The sequence below is a fragment of the Taudactylus pleione genome, unplaced genomic scaffold, assembly GCF_031769625.1.
Source record: "Taudactylus pleione unplaced genomic scaffold, aTauple2 ptg001235l, whole genome shotgun sequence".
Classification (NCBI taxonomy): domain Eukaryota; kingdom Metazoa; phylum Chordata; class Amphibia; order Anura; family Myobatrachidae; genus Taudactylus; species Taudactylus pleione.
In genome coordinates this window covers 99,240-118,016 of record NW_028285635.1, presented here as the reverse complement: position 1 = coordinate 118,016, position 18,777 = coordinate 99,240, and the positions used below count along the sequence as shown (strand labels likewise).

The 18,777-nt window shown below is 44.8% G+C and overlaps 1 long non-coding RNA gene across 3 annotated transcripts; it reads right to left on the bottom strand.

Moving 5' to 3' along the window:
- Positions 1-405: 405 nt before the first annotated feature.
- Positions 406-10,564, bottom strand: LOC148450981 (uncharacterized). 3 transcript variants are annotated; one of them, XR_015875189.1, is made up of 6 exons: positions 10,495-10,564; positions 9,639-9,851; positions 1,886-1,973; positions 1,232-1,390; positions 1,032-1,154; positions 406-464 (listed from the first exon to the last, which is right to left on the bottom strand). It is a non-coding gene; the product is annotated as an uncharacterized LOC148450981 (long non-coding RNA). The 3 variants fall into 3 exon arrangements; XR_015875188.1 differs by lacking the exon at positions 10,495-10,564 and having other exon boundaries at positions 9,639-9,877; XR_015875190.1 differs by lacking the exon at positions 10,495-10,564 and having other exon boundaries at positions 1,232-1,336; positions 9,639-9,877.
- Between the last annotated feature and the right edge of the window lie 8,213 nt (positions 10,565-18,777).

The following is an 18,777-nucleotide window of genomic DNA, read 5'->3' as shown; positions in this document are numbered from 1 at the left end:
TCATATACTGGTTCCCTAATTTCTTATATTCAGTTTTATACATGTACATACTATATGTGGTCAGCATCTTCCATTCAATGACCTCTAATGGAAGCGTTCCACTTTGTAGCATACTTACAGGTGTAGCAAAGTGTCCGTACAGGATGTGCTGTGATCTTGGCCCGGTGAATAGGTCATAAGGTCCTCTTTTACCCACAACGTGCTTCAAGGTTTCATCTATGGAGCATTTTAGGTTGTAGGTTCCTGGTCCCGGCACACATTCCTGAAATATGAGCAGTGCATTAGGAAAGCAATGACACACGGCCCCTCTCATCCCATAATCACTTACATTGCTGCTTGCTGAGCCACATTTAGTCGTTTCGCTGTCCATTATACCCTTGGAGCTGGCAGACTCTGAAGCCCTCTCTTCTATGAGTGTGTGGATTCCCTGCTTTGCCGTAAGTTCCAGGTCCTGGGGTACAATTCTGTGTGGAGGACAGAAACAGGAATCATGAACAAAATAGATCACATAGCAAACATTCATCTGCATGTGACATCATTCACACACTGCCAGGAAGGGGGTACAGAACTGATTCAGGTGTCTATTTATTAAGATGAGAAAAGTCCTTTCTCTGGTGTTTTCACCAAAGGGCTTTTCTGTGCTTTTATTACATTATTAACAGATTAGCACCAGTGAAATCAGTGTGTGAGGCTTACCCCCGCCCCTATAAATCTCTATGGAGATGGCAGCTTACTGTAATTTATTCAGATTGCGTTACACTGTACCCGACAACGGGGACATGCAAAAATGGAAATACTTTGCTTCGCCAGCGTCGGGTCAAGCTACCGTGTAAAACAGAGGGGGCGCTGCCAGGGCATGCTTATATTACTGTGACCGTTCGCCGGCAGCACTAGGCTGGGAATTGGTTAATCGGTCCCATAAATGCACAGTGTGTACCTAGAACTAGCCTACAGTTTGGCTGACCCACAATGTGTAGAGGATCATTGTGCATATTCCTAGAACTCCTCTATCACTGTTTAACATGCTCTACCTTTAATTCGTCCTTGAATCGCACATCTTTAGTGTTACACAGTCCTCGCACGCTGGCAGGTTTCTTTTCCATTAGCTCCAGAAATGACTTTATGTTGTATCGACCCGGCCCCATGTTTTGCTTCTAAAGTAATCAAGCATACAAACGTTTCAGAAAATTGATTCATGTTTCCCAGAGTGTAAATTACAGCTTCACCTCACCAGCAAACGGTTCCTCTCCCATGTTTCCTTGTACAGGACATGTGGCATCACAGTCAGCCGTTCTGTTTCTTCTGCTCTTTTCCATCCAGGCGTAGATGCAACTCGCTCCAGAACGAAAGGATTATAGGGATTATAGGTTCCAGGCCCTAAACGTCTTGCCTGGATTAAATCACAGTCTTTTTACAGATACAATTTATGTCCAACATTCACATTCTTACTTAAAAATAAGAAAAAACGTGAAAAATGTTTTCTTTCTCAAGAAAAACATATAGAGAAAACCAGTCTTACCCTATAAAATACAGCCCTGCAATCAACAGAGGCTTAGGTAGATGAGGGACAGAGGGGGTAAGTGGTGTCCTGTGACCTCTAAAAGGACATTATTGTTATTCGGATGTAGCCTTGAACTGTACATCTTTCATAAACTTTCTTGAATCTAAAATCAACTTCATCAACTAGATCTTATTTAATAACATGGTGCAATGAGCATGAACTGTTTCAATCCACAGCAACCAACCAGATATCACTTTACAGGACTCTAGAGACACAAATTAATTTATGTAGTTGCCATTGGCTACTGCATGTTCCCCTCCTAATATTTTATGAAATATGTTCTTTAGAGTTTCTTAGCCAGTGGTGTATCATATATGTACTCACTGTCTCTGAAGTTGCCCTCTTGCAGTAAGGTACTTGTGTGTAGGAACCAGGTTTCTTAAATTCAGGATAAACCGCAGATACATCAAATCTATGGGATAAGATAGAAAATCTAAATGTAACTATTTATGTAAAAAAATGTATTTGTTGTTCACTCATTGGTTCGTGGCTAAAAAGTGTGTAAACATTAAAGAACAGTGGGGCCTGATTCACTACGGATAACTATTGCAATCGCGGCTGCGATTACGCACACAGGTGTGCTGAAACAATATGCTAATGAATGCTATCGCAATGCCGTCGCACAGCCAACATAAAGACGCCCACTACCGCTATGTCACATCCGTAATACCTTGCAGTGCTGTGTATACATCGGGAACATCGAGTAACATCGGCCCCTCACGCACAATTACAGCAGGTATGACCTTACTCATAAATTGCTCGTTGCACGCAGTGAGTACTCAAGCTGTGTATGCCGTCGCAGTGGACAATTTATGCACGTCCATGCAACGGCGTTCAAACGGACAGGCACGCCAACGTTTCTCCAGCCACTCCTCCATCACCACCCCCAAACACCCTCCTGTCCTTCAGTCTGTGATGGCTTTGTATCGATCGCAATGCTAACTCACGTACGCGCACTGCAATGCATACGAAGTACGTACCATCGGCCGATTTGCGATCCGTAATGAATCAGGCCCAGTGACCGCAAGCCATGACTGATTCTACATAAGTAACTAATTGCTTCCTGACCATATGATAGAGGTTCCCAAACTCCGCCATACAGTCCATGTTTTAAGGATATCCATGCTTGAGCACAGGTGATCTACCGTATATACTCGAGTATAAGCCGAGTTTTTCAGCACAAAAAATGTGCTGAAAAAGTACCCCCTCGGCTTATACCCGAGTCAAGTGTAGCGCTGACCGGACGGAGTTCGGTCAGCGCTACACACTGCCAAACACACAGCCGCCGGAGCCGGCTGCTGCGTGTTTGGTGTAATCAGCAGCGGCTGAGAGTCTGTCAGACTCTCAGCGGCTGCTGCTGCCCCCACTGCGGGAGCCATCTTCCGGCTCCCGCAGTGGGTGATGGGAGACAAGTCGTCATGACGACGTCTCTCCCATGAAAGCGGCCGGAGGAGCGGACAGCGGCGGGACCAGGAGCGGGATTTTCAGGTAAGTGTTTTTTTTTTTTATTCTTGTTAAGTCTCTCTCTACTGCGGGGGGGGGGGGGGGGGGGGGACGACTGTATAAATCACCGGGACTCTTGGAAATGGTTGCACCAGTTGTTTAGCAGATTAGAACTTAGATGCTGATTAAGTACCGCCGTGTGTAAAGTGGAATCCAGTTCCGACTTATATATTAAAGTAGGGTCATATGTTAATTTTTCATATACTGCAGTGTCCAAAAGTTGATTATCTAATTCCTGTTTGTACTGGAGAATATTTTGAATATTCAGGATTGAGGATGTTCATGGACACCATTGTTAATACACCGCTATTTAAGGTAAGCTTCCTTATTTGTCACACTTTTGCACCCTGATGACAAGACCGCCCAGGTCTTGAAACGTTGGCGAATAAAGTCACTTTTCTTCATTTATAAAGACCGTGGAGTGCCGCCTGTAGCTGTTTTCTGACAGACATCGCATTTTTACATACATACACATATATATATATATATATATATATATATATATATATACACACTGTACAAAAAAAATAGGCAGCACTCGGAGACTGGATAAGACTCGTGAAACCCTCAGCCGAGGGACTTTTAATCAATCATAGGTCGACGTTTCGGGGTCTTGCACCCCTTCCTCAGGACAGCAGAATAACACAATTCAAACAAACAGACATATTTATATCATAACTACTCACCACTAAACAGGCGCCATGCACACCTGAGCTCCGTCCAGCAGCCGCACTTCCGGTCGCGGCAAGTCCGCAAAAACCGGAAGTGACAATTAGATATCAGGTCTAAAAAATTTGAGAGGAGAGGGTATCCGGTGGAAGAATTGATTAAGGCTAGACAAAAAGCATTGTCTGAGTAGGGAAGAGTTATTGAGAATTGATCCTAAGGACAAAAAGCTAAATCAGCTACCATGGGTCCATGAATACGATGTTAAGAGCAAATATACCAACAAAAGAGCTAAGAAGTTATGGCCCATTATTACATCTGATCCAGAGCTAAAGTGTTTGCACAATACTAAACTATTACCTAGCTATACCAGAGGGAGAAATATCAAAGATCTGGTGGTTAAAACTGATGTGACAAATTTTTTAAAACCTATGCCTAAGCCCAATTTCTTGACACGTAAAGATGGATGTTTTAAGTGCCTAGGGTGCACGACGTGTTCATATCTTGAGACCGGGGATACCATACTCCATCCATACTCGGGGAAAAGATATAAAATTAAGTGGCCTTTGACATGTACCTCTAGATTCATCATCTATGTTATTATATGCCCATGTGGCCTATATTACATAGGCAAAACTGAATGCCAATTTAAAATCAGAATGGCTCAACATAGATCGGCAATTAGAACAGCTATCTCCACTAATGGTAGTGAACAACCGGTAGCACGCCACTTTGCGCATAACAAACACAGTATAGCGACCCTCAGATATAAGATTATTGACCATGTACCCTTGTCACTAAGGGGTGGTGATAGAGGAAGGAAACTCCTGCAATTGGAGACACAGTGGATCTGTAGATTGGATACTCTTTTTCCTCGAGGGTTAAATGACTCTTTGGGTCTTATTAATTTCTTATAAATTTGTGTAATTTTGGATGGCTTTATATGCCAATGTTGTGGATCTTCTATGACATGAATATGTTCATTAAGGATTGTATATGCATTTAAATTTGGTAGTAGTGGTGTTTTTTTGCCCACTAGATGGCTCCATTTCTCCATTATGTAGTATTGATTTTTTACTTGTCATATTGATGACAATAAGAGGCAATGTCATTAGTGGCAAAATGTTTTTTATAGTGTTACTAATGCATTTTTTATCTTTAGTTATATGTCCACGTTAGAATGTGTATTTTATTTGAGTATTTATATGTATGTGTATTCACTTTACACTTTTTGTAAGTATCACTTTTTATACACAACAAAGTTTGTATAATCCTTTCTGTGCATGATATTTGTACGCAGATCTTATGTTTTTTACACAGTGTACATGTGCTGAGATATATACACTTTATGGATCTATTGCATTATGATAATGACTAAGTTTGTTCACGATCGCACTGTGTATGTTATTGCAGGTTGCCATGGCGCTGGGTCCCGCCCGGGTGACGTCACTTCCGGTTTTTGCGGACTTGCCGCGACCGGAAGTGCGGCTGCTGGACGGAGCTCAGGTGTGCATGGCGCCTGTTTAGTGGTGAGTAGTTATGATATAAATATGTCTGTTTGTTTGTATTGTGTTATTCTGCTGTCCTGAGGAAGGGGTGCAAGACTCCGAAAGGTCGACCTATGATTGATTAAAAGTCCCTCGGCTGAGGGTTTCACGAGTCTTATCCAGTCTCCGAGTGCTGCCTATTTTTTTGTACAGTGTGTATTGGGGGTGCTGTCCTCCTAATAAGGAAGGCACCGGAGCAAGGTGTGGGCTGTTTGTCCAAGTTACACTGCGTGAAGGAGTGCCGGAGTTGTTGCTTATATATATCTATACACACACACACACACGTATAATACGAGGGCAAATAGCACCCTGCCCTCCAGGAGGGCAAAAAGCGCCCTGCCCTCACAGCCTGCGGGTGCCGTCTTCACCCGCGGGACGCAGTGTCCCGCAGGGGGAGAAATGTGCGGTGACCCAGTCACCGCCGGAGAATAGACGCCGGGTAGCATCTATTCTCCCTCTCTGCAGCGCTTGGGGGCTGCCCGGCGTGTCCGTAAGTGCCGGGCACGCCCCAAAGTATGACGAAAAGGGGACGCGTCTTATACACACACCCCCTTTTTGGGCGCGCGCACAACGTTGCCCTCTCTAGCTCCGGCACCCTGCCTGCCGCCGGAGCTAGAGTGAACACTAGGACACTAATATATATATATATATATATATATATACACCCACACAGGACACTATAGAATTATATATATTTCTGCTGGTGCCTACCTGGTGCTGCAGTACTGTACAATAATATTGGGCAGTTTGCTGCTGGGCGCTGGCAGCCTGGCTCAGTGCTGCATTACATCTGCTGCCTGGTCTGAAGTCTGAGGCTGACGGCGCAGGGGCTAGAGACAGAGCAAAGGCTCCGTCAGCCATTTTTTTTTTTTTAACTCCATCAAGCATCCAGCTGCCTGATCGCATGGAGGGGGATCAGATATTGAAGGGCGGGCTGAGTGTGAACTGACCTGGCGTCCCGGCAGCCCAATCCACCCCCATCCACCCCCGGAATCAGTCCAGGAGGGGCGCATACATAGCACCAGGACTCAGGGAACATTGAAGACTGGAGGCGGAGCAGCAGACTGGGCCGGCCAATGACATCGCCGGCACAGGACCCAGGCAGCTGCCGCAGCCTCTAGCATTGTGAGCCATATTCAAGTAGAGGTGTAGTTTTCACCTGTCCGACTGTTCGCTTCATTCGCCTGTTTCAGAGGCGAATTTATTCCATGCTCGTCCCCGCTTTTCGCCTAATTCAATTGCAAGACAGGCGAAAACGGAAATAGGCGACTGCGGAACAGGCGAAAAATACTGAAAGAATTGGGGAAATGAGTCTGTACCCCAGAAAAAGATACATTAACCTAGGGAATCAATATAAATGTGTACTAATAGCCCTAATAAGACTATTTTGGGTACTTAAGTTGTGTAAATTGCTTGCTATTAGCGTCTTTGTAAAAGTGGTGAAGAATGGCATAAAGCTGTATTTTTTGGTGAAATTAAGTAAACCAGTCAAATTTGGGGTGCTTGAAAAGGGTGCTAGCATGTTTTTATGTCTCTAAAGTGAACTTTTAAAAAACGTGAAAAATCCACCTGCTGCATGCACCTGCAATCCCAAAAACCCCTGACCCATACTTGGGGACCCCCAAGAAGTCTATTTCGATACTTTTAATGTTTATCCCCCCACTTTTTAAATTCTCACCCCAAAAATGACATGTCTTTTTTGGGGTGTTCTTAGGTTTTTGTTTCTGTTTTTTTTGCAGATTTGTCCTTTGGTGGGCTGTCCCAAGGGGTCAGAGTTTTTTCACCACGTTTACACCCCAAAATAAAGATTTTGCATTTCTTTTCACCAGCTATTGATTGGAGAATCATTTTTGGAGAATTGTTTCCACTTAGGCGAAATTGTCCTGGAATTGAATTTGGCGAATTTTTTTTTAGGCAAATTTTTCACAAAAAAACAGGTGAATATGGCTTTTCGCCTCTAATTGAATTCCCCTCTATGTGTGTCTGTTTAGTTTGTCTTCTCCGCGGTTGGGTGGGAGGGAGCGGGTGTAATGGGCGCCGCCACTGGGATTCACCGGGTCTCAGCCTGCAATAGTGGCTTCTAAGAGAGGGAAGGCAATGCCCTCTCTCCAAGACAGCCTCAGCGGGCCGCCCATCAGGTCCCGACGCTCTTAGGCAGCTGCCTAAAGCTGCCTAATGGAAGCGTCGGCCCTGGAAGTGTCAGCTTATAAAACCTGCCACTACGTAAATAAAGCCCCTATAGTGCGAAGTTAGAGATCAGCTGGAGACTATGGTGTATCCCTTCATGAGTGTTGGTGCAGTATTATATACATCAATTACCAGACCATATTTCAGTTTTTCGGTTATTCCAAAAAAATATATTTTTTAAAATGCTTTTTGTGCCCTGTTGTATGACACCTGACAGGAAGATCTCAACAGAAGGACAGCACTAGAGCATTTCATGGTAAAAAAATATTTTTCTAAGTTGGTTTAATTTCACTTTATTTTTCTATAAACATTTAGTTCTAATTTTAAGTTGCATAACATATCTGCAACTGCACGTTTAAATGTATTAACATGGGTGGGAGCTTTCATACTGCTAATCCTGCCACTAGCTAAAATACACTATAGGATTTGACGGCAGATAGGAACCACTTGGCCCATCTAGTCTGCCCATTTTATTTTGGTAAAAGAACCGTATATGATGCTTTAGAAACATAGACTCTAGGGAAATAGTGCACATTTATCAACAACATAAAAAATTATATTTCCATTTAAAATTCGATTCGCTGTTTACCAAACATGAAACTGGCATTTCACCTAAAAATTTTCAAAGTGTCTTTTCAAGGTCATCAAGGCAAATTTACATCATTATTGGTAGAGTTCAGTATAAATGGACTTTGTCATTGTGTAATGTCAAAATGCCAAACTATTGGAACAGTGTGGAGGGTCAAAGAGCCTGATTCATTACGGATTGCACAGCGAAAATATGCTAATGTTTGCAATCTCAGTGCCATCGCAGCCTAAAATAAGGATGACCACTTCTCCTTACTCACATCCATAATACTTTGCAAATCTGCATAATCATCGGTAGCAACGAGTACCATCAGACCCTCACGCACACTTGCACAAGGTCAGAATTTGCTAACCTCATCGCACGCAGTGAGATCCCAAGCTGCATATGCCATCGAAGTGGCATTTATGCACGCCACTGTAATGGCGTTCAAATGCACTGGCATGTCTGAGTTTTGCCGACCACCCCCCCAATCACCACTCCCAAACACTCACTCTGTTATAGGCCTGTGTAGTCACTGCGATCGCAGTCCGATCGCAGTGACATTTGCGCACTGCAATGCAAACGCAACAATCGGCCGTCTTCGTGCATAATCGCAGTTGCGATCAGTAACGAATCAGGCCCAAAGTGCAAATAGGGGTGTGTTTACTTAATACAGAGTATTATCCTTTATTTCTTGCGCTGCTTATACATGAATGACTTACACCAATATTGTACCGTGTAAACCTTTTTTTTATCAGGAGACATCTGGGCATTATAGAACAGTTCTCTACTTGAAAGCAACTTCTATTACTATAATTGATGCTGCTATTATTCTGGTGCCATTTCAATTATAATCTATGTGATTCCCACTGTTGTCACATTCTCATTATTGCATATATTTTGCCACATTTTGGACTCAATTACTAAACATTATTTGTCCATATTATCTATTGTAGGCATTATTATTCTTTATAAATGATTGTCTATCTCCCCTTTAAAATACCTTGGGCTCATTTCAGCCATCTACTTAACGCAGGGGTGTATCTAGGGGTCCGAGCACCCCTGGCAAAGTAAAGGACCTGCGCCCCCCCTCCCGCTCCCCTCCTTTTTATAGGAATAATTATACTTTCTAATTATAACTTAAATATTTGCAAATAAAAACAAAATTAATCAGTTTTAAAAGAACTAAAAAACTCTTTATGAAGCTATCTGGGGCTGCTATGAATAACAGGCACACAGGAAATTAACTACTGCACAAACTTCTTACCCCGTTACCCTCCTGCTCATCCCCCTTACTACACTATGGGTGGTATTCAATTGTTATAGTGCTCCCAATCTCCCGTCTAAAGTGACAGGAGATCGCAGGGCGCTTTCCAATTGTTGCAGTTTTTCGCGCTGATCGCGCCCAAAGTGTTCAGGTTTAGCCGTGTAAAGCAGCTTCCCCCGACCAAAGTGCTGGGTGCGACCGCGAAAAGTGATGTTTGGGTGCCCAAACAGGTCACTTTTCGCACATTTCAGCTCGCAACCCGCTGGGGCTGCGAGGGGCGTAACAATTGAATACCGCCCTATAAGGACAAAGCTATCAGGGGCTACCCACTCCACTTACTTGGGTTGCAGATTGCTGGCAGGTCTCTGGTGGGCTGGAAGACCGCTGGGCCCTGTCACTGGTAAGCGGGCTGCTGGGCTCCCTGGCTGGTGCTGGCTGCTGGGCTCCCTGGCTGGCAGGTTGCTTGTCTAACCAGATGCAGCATGCAGACTCAGCATAGGGAAGTAGAATCCATGTGCAGGTGGAACGCATAATTCCTTTCTACTTCCCTTCCTGTGTACACACAGCACAAGTCCACTCATCACTATACAGGCAATCATTTGTCCAGTAGCCTGTCATTTAAAGTTTGTCCCACCCCCACCATTGGACCTTATCCAATCAGCGTGGGGTGTAGTGGACGGGTGACAGAGAGGACAGAGACAGAGACAACTTCAAGTACTGTATGTAATTTATGTGTTTAACACTTTGCTGCCAGCCAATTTTATGCGTTGGGGAGGAGGATTTGTGCTATAGAAGCTGCTGCCTGTGACTAAGAGCAGACGCTGCCTCTTGCCTGTCTGCTCTAAATCAGTGATCCCCGCAGCAGCAGTACACACACGATACACAGAGCAGTCAGGGAGGAGGGAGGACGGGCTTAGGCTGCTCAGCTCCAGGACAGCGTGTCCTGTCATGCTGCAGCTACATTGTTTCACATACATGATAGAAGAACTAACCAGCCAGCTGCTGTGTGTGTGTGATAGCGCTGGATGTAGATACGCCCCTGACTTAACGATACATTAAAGAAAGTTAGGCTGTAACATTATAGACCTTCTCATACACCAAGGTGTGCTGTTATGTCTCTGTTTGCTTTAGTTTCCCACTGTCCCAAAAGCATTATATTCCCGCAGCCTGTGCGTCCTGGGCTGGACATTTGTACCTGGCCTCCTGGCTGCCGAAGGGAGCTCCACTAAACTTCTTCTTCTCCGCCATACCTGCGCCTGGTCACCATAACAACGGAGACGCCTGTCTCCTTCCCTGCTACTACCGCATCACGTGATGACACTCACTAGCCAATCAGAGCACTGGCACAGTGGTGTGACGTCAGATGCCATGCAGCGTCCTATGTGTGTTAGCGCCTGTCTCCTCATAACCTGCAGATGATGTCTCCTCCTGCCCTGGCTAGTGGCTACCTGTCAGTGCATTTTACTGTGATTGCTCTACAGAGAATATGAACTGCTTTATGTACCTTCCCACAAATACTGAGCCGGCCCTAGGCATACTAAGCAAATGCCTAGGGCGACTGAAACGCCTTGGGGCGGGGAGGCATTCCAGGGCTCTGATGCTGCCCCCACACCCTTCGCGACGCTGCCTCACCCCCTCCCCTCCCGTTGCAGCTCCGATCGGGCACTACAGTACGGTAGTCAGCCAGTCAGGTGACTGACTGTGAGCCAGGTCAGAAGAATGAGCGTCTGCATAGAAGCTCATTCTGGCTATTGGCTGCAGTAGGAGAGAAGATGGCCGCGGAGGGTATGCTGCGCATGCCCAGTCACGGCCACTCTTCCCATGTGCCTTTGCGGAGCAGAGCCATGTGTGACCTCACGGCTCTGCTCCCAGACTAACCGCCGGCGCTCCACCCGCATTGCCCAGCGCCCAGCCCTTGCCCAGCAGCATTACCTGCATCAAAAAGTAAGTGTAACCTGCGTAGGCAGGCAATGTTGGCAGAGAGGGGGGCTGAGCTGTCATATATATATATATATATATATATATATATATATATATCCCCCAAAAAAACAACAATGTCATAGATATGTGTGTGTGTATTTATATCTATCTATATATAGATAGATATACATACACACACACAAACATATCTATGATATCTTTGTTTTTTTGGGGATATATATAGATATATATCTATAGATATTTATAATATATATATATGTTGACAATGGATCAGCGGCACTCAGGAGTCTTTAAAAGTTAGTGAAGAAAAGGAACCTGTGTGTGTTCCTGAAGACGGGGTCACTTGACCCCGAAACGTCGAAATAAAGACACCTTTTCTTCACTAACTTTTAAAGACTCCTGAGTGCCGCTGATCCATTGTCGACTTCATTGAGGGGAGTGATCTCTACCCTCTGAGGGCACCTGGAGCAAGGTATATACCCTGACTAGGGTTTGCAGAGTGCCGGGCCATTTGCATATTATATATATATATCTATATATATATATATATAATGTATCTCAAATAGATATATATATATAGATAGAGATCTCTCTCTCATCTATCTCAAATGAAGTAATTGCAGCACTCTGTGGACTTCAAGGAAATAACCACGGCACAAGGCATAGGGCCGTATTCAATCACCCGATTTTTCGGCGATATTATCGCCATCATGTAAAAATGGAGAAAACTTTCCTTCATTTTTAAAAAGGTGGAAAATGGGCAAAATCCCTATTTTTGTGTAAAAATGTGGGGATTTCTTACAGAGCCCTTTGGACAGCCCCCCCAATGATACTTTGGCAAAACATTTTTACATAAATTGCGTGCTTTGGCGAAAAATGACAGCTGAAATTTATTTATTTTTTGTGAAAAATGCATTTAATGTATTGGGACTGGTATTTTGAAGGGACATAAAGATGCGCCAAGTGTTTTAAACATCGTACGTTGCCGGCACAGGTGGTTTTTTAGTGGTTTTAAAGAACCACCTGCGCCAGCCACGTGCGATGTTTAAAACACTTGGCGCAGCCTTATGGCCCTCCGAAATACCAGACCCGACGTTAAACACATTTTTTACGGGGAAAAAAAATTTAGACTGAAATTTCAGCGCTTGATTTTTGACAAAGTACGCAATTTACGAAATATGTTTTCGCTAAATTATCATTAGGGGGGCTGTCCAAAGGGTTCTGTAAGAAATCCCCACATTTTTACCCAAAAATAGGGATTTTGTAAATTTTTTCGCCTGCCCTAGGCTGGAGAAAAGGTTTCTCCAGTTTTTAGGTGAAAAATGTCAGTTTTTCGCAGTTTTTCACAAATCGGCCGATTCGCAAACGAAGGCGAAAACGGCCGATTTCGCCTCTGATTGAATACGGCGCTTAATGTTCGTAAAATTATGCATTGTGCTGTGGTCATTTCCTTGAAGTTCATGGAGTGCTGCGCTTCTCTGCGTTTGGGGTCAGCTTTGGTCTCTGGATGTGCACCCTTGCCGTTTATATTTTGTGGCGCCGACCTCTGTCCGTATAGTATATACATACATACATACATACAATACTGCGCACCGGCACTCCCACTATCTGTGTCATAGGGCAAGAAGCCCAATACTTGCTCTGGTGCCCTCCAAGGAGGACAGCACCCCCAAAATGTAATAGTAACAAAAGTCAGGCAGCACTCAGAGTCTCAGTAAATCCAATACCCTCACCAGAGGGATTTAATGGTCAATGGTCGACGTTTCGAGGTGATCCACCCCTTCCTCAGGACAACATAACAAAGTGAAACACATACAACAAGGCATATAAACACATAAAACAATATGCACTTACCCCACTGTACAACCATGCAACCATGGATTTACTGAGACTCTGAGTGCCACCTGACTTTTGTTACTAATATATATATATATATATATATATATATATATATTGTATATGTATATATGTAAATGTGTGTATATATAAAAGATAGCGAGAGCTATAATGACAAACAGCGGTAATCTTTGATTATAACTGTTTTCTCTAGAAAAGATGGCATAACCCCTTTAGCAAGCGCTAAAGGGGTTATACTTCATTGATAAATAGGGGCCTTAGATTGGTGGTGGGATTATTTGATAGGGAGACCAGTCAAAACTTTGCCTAGGGCACCAAATTGGCTAGGGCCAGCTCTATTGTGCAGCCTTAGAAAGTTTACCTTATGTACATATGCTTAGTCTGGGAGCCTCTGTCTGGTCTTTCCTACTGTTAGAATTGCTAGATTACATGTGACAGAGCTAACAGCATCTGACATCTCCTGAGACAGATCTCCCTTGCAGCAGCAATGTCTGTAATAAATCCCTGCTGACAAAAAGTGCTAAAACTCATGGGATAGATGCCTAGTATCGTGTAGAAAGCCCTCTAGACTGGTGAAGTGCAGCAACTCGACATGACATCGATTTCACAAGTGGACGGAAGACTTCTGGAGAGATGTGACCCATGCTGTCTGGATAGCTTCCCACAACTCCCTGATATTTGTAGATGCAGGAATGAACCTCTCCACCACGTCCCATAAATGCTAGATTTGATTTCATGTTGGGAGAACATGGTGGCCACACCATTTGTCAAATCTCTCCAGAATGCTCCTCGAACCAATACTAGACGACTTGGGACCGATGACACGGTGCATTATCCTGCTGGAATATTCCATCATTGTGGGGGTACATGAAATCCATGAAGGGCTGCAGATGGTCATAAAGCTATGCAACGTAGAGGTTAACGGTCAGTGACATTTTCAGGTGGCCCCAACCCATGCTAGATGAACACACCCCACATCATTATGAAACCACCACCAACCTAGACGGTACCTTGTTGACAACTGGGGTCCATGGCCTCATGTTGTTTGCGCCATATCTGAACCCTACTATCAGCCCGAAACAACTGGAACCGTGACTCACCGGACCACGCCACATGTTGCCAGTACTCCAGTGTCAAATTAGCTACAGTCAGGTGGATAAATATTGGGACATTGACAGAATTTTCATATTTTGGCCTCTATTCACCACCACAATGGCTTTGAAATGAAACAAACAAGATGTGCTTTAACTGCAGACTTTCAGATTTAATTTGAGGGTAATTACATCCAAATCATGTGAACGGTGTAGGCATTACAACGGTTTCTATATGTGCCTCCCACTTTTTAAGGGGCCAAAAGTAATGGGACTATCAACTCAAAAGCTATTTCATAGACAGGTGTGGGCTATTCCCTCATTATTTCATTATCAATTAAGGTCTGGAGTTGATTCTAGATGTGACACTTGCATTTGGAATCAGTTGCTGTGGACTCTCAATATGAGATCCAAAGAGCTGTCACTATCAGTGAAGCAAGCCATCATTAGGCTGAAAAATCAAAACAAACCCATCAGAGAGATAGCAAAAACATTAGGTGTGGCCAAATCAACTGTTTAGAACATTCTTAAAAAGAAAGAACGCACCGGAGAGCTCAGCAACACCAAAAGACCCGGAAGACCACGGAAAACAACTGTGGTGGATGACAAAATAATTATTTCCCTGGTGAAGAAAAACCCCTTCACAACAGTTAGCCAAATCAAGAACACTCTCCAGGAGGTAGGTGTATATGTGTCAAAGTCAACAATCAAGAAAAGACTTCACAAGTGTGAATATAGAGGGTTCACCACAAGATGTAAACCATTGGTGAGCCACAAAAACAGGAAGACCAGATTAGAGTTTGCCAAACAACATCTAAAAAAGCCATTACAGTTCTGGAACAACATCCTATGGACAGATGAGACAAAGATCAACTTGTACCAGAGTGATGGGAAGAGAAGAGTATGGAGAAGGAAAGGAACTGCTCATGATCCAAAACATACCACCTCATCAGTGAAGCATGGTGGTGGTAGTGTCATGGCGTGGGCATGTATGGCTGCCAATGGAACTGGTTCCCTTGTATTTATTGATGATGTGACTGCTGCCAAAAGCAGCAGAATGAATTCTGAAGTGTTTCGGGCATTATTATATGCTCATATTCAGTCAAATGCTTCAGAACTCATTGGACGTCTCTTCACAGTGCAGATGGACAATGACCCGAAGCATACTGCAAAAGCAACCAAAGAGTTTTTTAAGGCTAAAAAGTGGAATGTTATGCAATGGCCAAGTCAATCCCCTGACCTGAATCCGATTGAGCATGCATTTCACTTGATGAAGACAAAACTGAAGGTAAAATGCCCCAAGAACAAGCAGGAACTGAAGACATTTGCAGTAGAGGCCTGACAGACCATCACCAGGGATGAAACCCATCGTCTGGTGATGTCTATGCGTTCCAGACTTCAGGCAGTAATTGCCTGCAAAGGATTTGCAACAAAGTATTAAAAGTGAAAGTTAGATTTAGGATTGTTTAGTTTGTCCCATTACTTTTGTCCCCTTAAAAAGTGGGAGGCACAAATAGAACCGTTGTAATTCCTACACCATTCACCTGATTTGGATGTAATTACCCTCAAATTAAATCTGAAAGTCTGCAGTTAAAGCACATCTTGTTTGTTTCATTTCAAAGCCATTGTGGTGGTGAATAGAGGCCAAAATATGAAAATTCTGTCAATGTCCCAATATTTATTCACCTGACTGTACGTCAAGAGCCCAGGTGAGGCGCTGTGTCTGGTGTCGTAGTGTTAATGGGCACTCTGGTGGGTCTTTTGCTGCCATATCTCACAGATGCTAAAGATCGCTGCATTGACCTTCTGCATTTGCGTGTCTTCTGCCAGGGGTGGATTGGCTGTTGGAGTCAGCAGGAAGATTCCCGGTGAGCCGAGGCAGCCTGCAGTGGGGCCGGACCACATTAAATTACACACGGCAGGCTAAAGTGTGAGGCCAGGCATATATTACAGTCTGCAGTCATCCTGCGGGGCTGAGGGGCGGGCTGACAAATGAGGTGGGCGGAGCTAAGTGGGCCGGAAAGTGCTCTACAAAGCTCCGTACACACGGACCGATCAGCCAGCGATAACGATATCGCTGGCTGATCGTCCTGGTGTACTGGATGATCGATATCGATCATCCAGCACACCAATGACTATAGCGAGGTCCCTATAGTAACCTGCTTGATATCGAGCAGGTTGGCCAGCATGCATGGCCGATGGACGGTATCGCTATCGTCCATACGTGCCCGCACATCGCTGATCGTTGGTAGGCAAAAAATGATCGATAACGATATGAACGATATCGTTATTGTTCAAATCGTTCATTTAAATTGCTGCGCGTATACGCAGCATACGTCAGTCAGCCGGTTGTGCTGGGAGGCCACGCTGACAGATGAGCTGGGCGGCAGATGGAGCTGAGGGGTATAAAGGAAGGGTAGTGGATAGATCCCTTTCATTATTTGTACCCTGACATTAGTTACTGTCCAATGTCATTCCTTACTGCACTCAATCCACGTCACTTCCATAGTGTTCACTCTAGCTCCGGCGTGACGCAGGGCCGGAGCGAGAAGGGGGCGTGGTCATCAAAAAGGGGGCGTGTCTATAAGACGCGTCCCCTTTTCGTCACTCTTGGGGGCGTGCCCGGCACTTACGGACACGCCGGGCAGCCCCCAAGCCCTGCAGACAGAGAGAATAGATGCTGGGCGCATACGCCCGGCGTCTATTCTCCGGCGGTGACCGGGTCACCGCAAATTTCTTCACCCGCGGGACACTGCGACCCGCGGGTGAAGACGGCTCCGGCAGGCTGTTAGGGCAGGGCGCTTTTTGCCCTCCTTCTGGAGGGCAGGGCGCTTTTTGCCTTCCAGAAGGAGGGCAGGGCGCCGCGCCCCGCTAAAACAGCCTAGCGGGAACGCTACTTCCTAGTACATATATTGAAGGGGATCTAAACACTCCCATAAAGGAAAGTAAAGGAAGCGCCAGGGCACAGATCTGACAGATGGGCTGCTGGTGCTGATGATCGCAGCTGCAGCCTGCCTCTCGCTCACAGCCACATGTCTCTGTCTGTGAGTCAGAAGCCGCTTGGGCTGGGATCGTTAGCACCAGTGGCCCCTCAGTTTTGATCATTAGACCCAGCCAGATTTTAGATGGGGGCATTGGTGGTGTGTGCTCTCCTCCCCCACTCTTGCAGGGGACTTTAGTCTCACTGTCCGGCTGAGTTTCACTTTCCTCTCCCGACTACTCTGCATGATGCCCCACCCCAAGGTCCCCCACAGCTCCTCCTTTCTCCTCCGCCCCCTACTTCCCCTCGCTGGGCTAAATAGAGGCACTCAGACGTTCCTCACCTGTGCCTCTCCACCTACCCACCCCACGTGTTCCCCTAAACCGCCACCAATGTGTGCCCCCGCCACCGTTATATGCTGTGCCTCTGCCCCTCCCCTTACAGGTATGCCTCATTCCTGTTTCCCATCCTTTGCCACATTTTCCTTCTGTCCTCCTCTATCTGTGCCTCTGATACTTCCCCCTGCTATGTCTCTGCCCCCTTTGTCATCTGTACCTCTGCAACCATCTCCATTTGTCCCTATGCTTCTTTCCCCATCTAGTACCTCTGCTACCTCATCATGTGTGCATATTCCACCTCCCCATGGCTGGTGTCTGCCATCAGAAGTGGTGCAGACCATAGAAATACAGGTGTGTACAGCACCACTTCATTCATCTAAAGGATGGCAGCTAAGCACAATGTTATGTTAATAATAATTTTATATTTCTATTTTATGTATTTTATTATTATTATTATTATTATTATTATTATTATTATTATTATTATTATTATTATTATGACCGGACAGGAAAATTAAAGGAAAGGATGGCGGTCCACAGATCAGCCATCCGGGCAGCACTGGTGTTAGTGAACAACCGGTGGCAAGCCACTTTCTAGAATATAATCATCCCCTTACATCGCTAAAATACAGAATGATAGACCACATCCCTCCACTTAAACATAGGGGTGATCTGGGCAAGATGCTGCTTAGACGGGAGGCACAGTGAATTTTAAACTCGATGTTGTCGCTCCTTGGGGCCTAAATGTAAGTATTTCGTACTCATGTTTTCTGTGACAGTTAGACTGGCTTGGACGGCTGGGTTGCAGACCAGAGAGAGGTGCCTATGGATGCAGTCTCCTGGTTCGGTCCCCATACATACTTCTGGCCAATATGTTTCTTCTGGGACTATTCCCTCATTGACATCAATGATAGTGACATGAATATGTGTTGCTTTCCTCATATGGTGTATACTACATACTATACTTTTTGATATTATATTTTTCTTTATGGCTGCTCTATCCTATTGACAGGACCCCCGGCAGGAGGCTGAGCATGGTGAAGGGGAGCACATATAAATGGTGAATACACACTTATTCTTTATTTCTGATGAAAATGTTGGTTTAAACATTGAAACGTTGACATACCAAAGGCTGCTGTTTTATTCTTTTGAGAAACCCTGAGTGCCGCAGTCAATACCTGCATACATCCTCATGTTGGAGACATGACATAATGAGAGCAGCGGGGTGAAGTATAGAATTAGAGAGAGTGCCGGTATGCACTGAAAAAAAA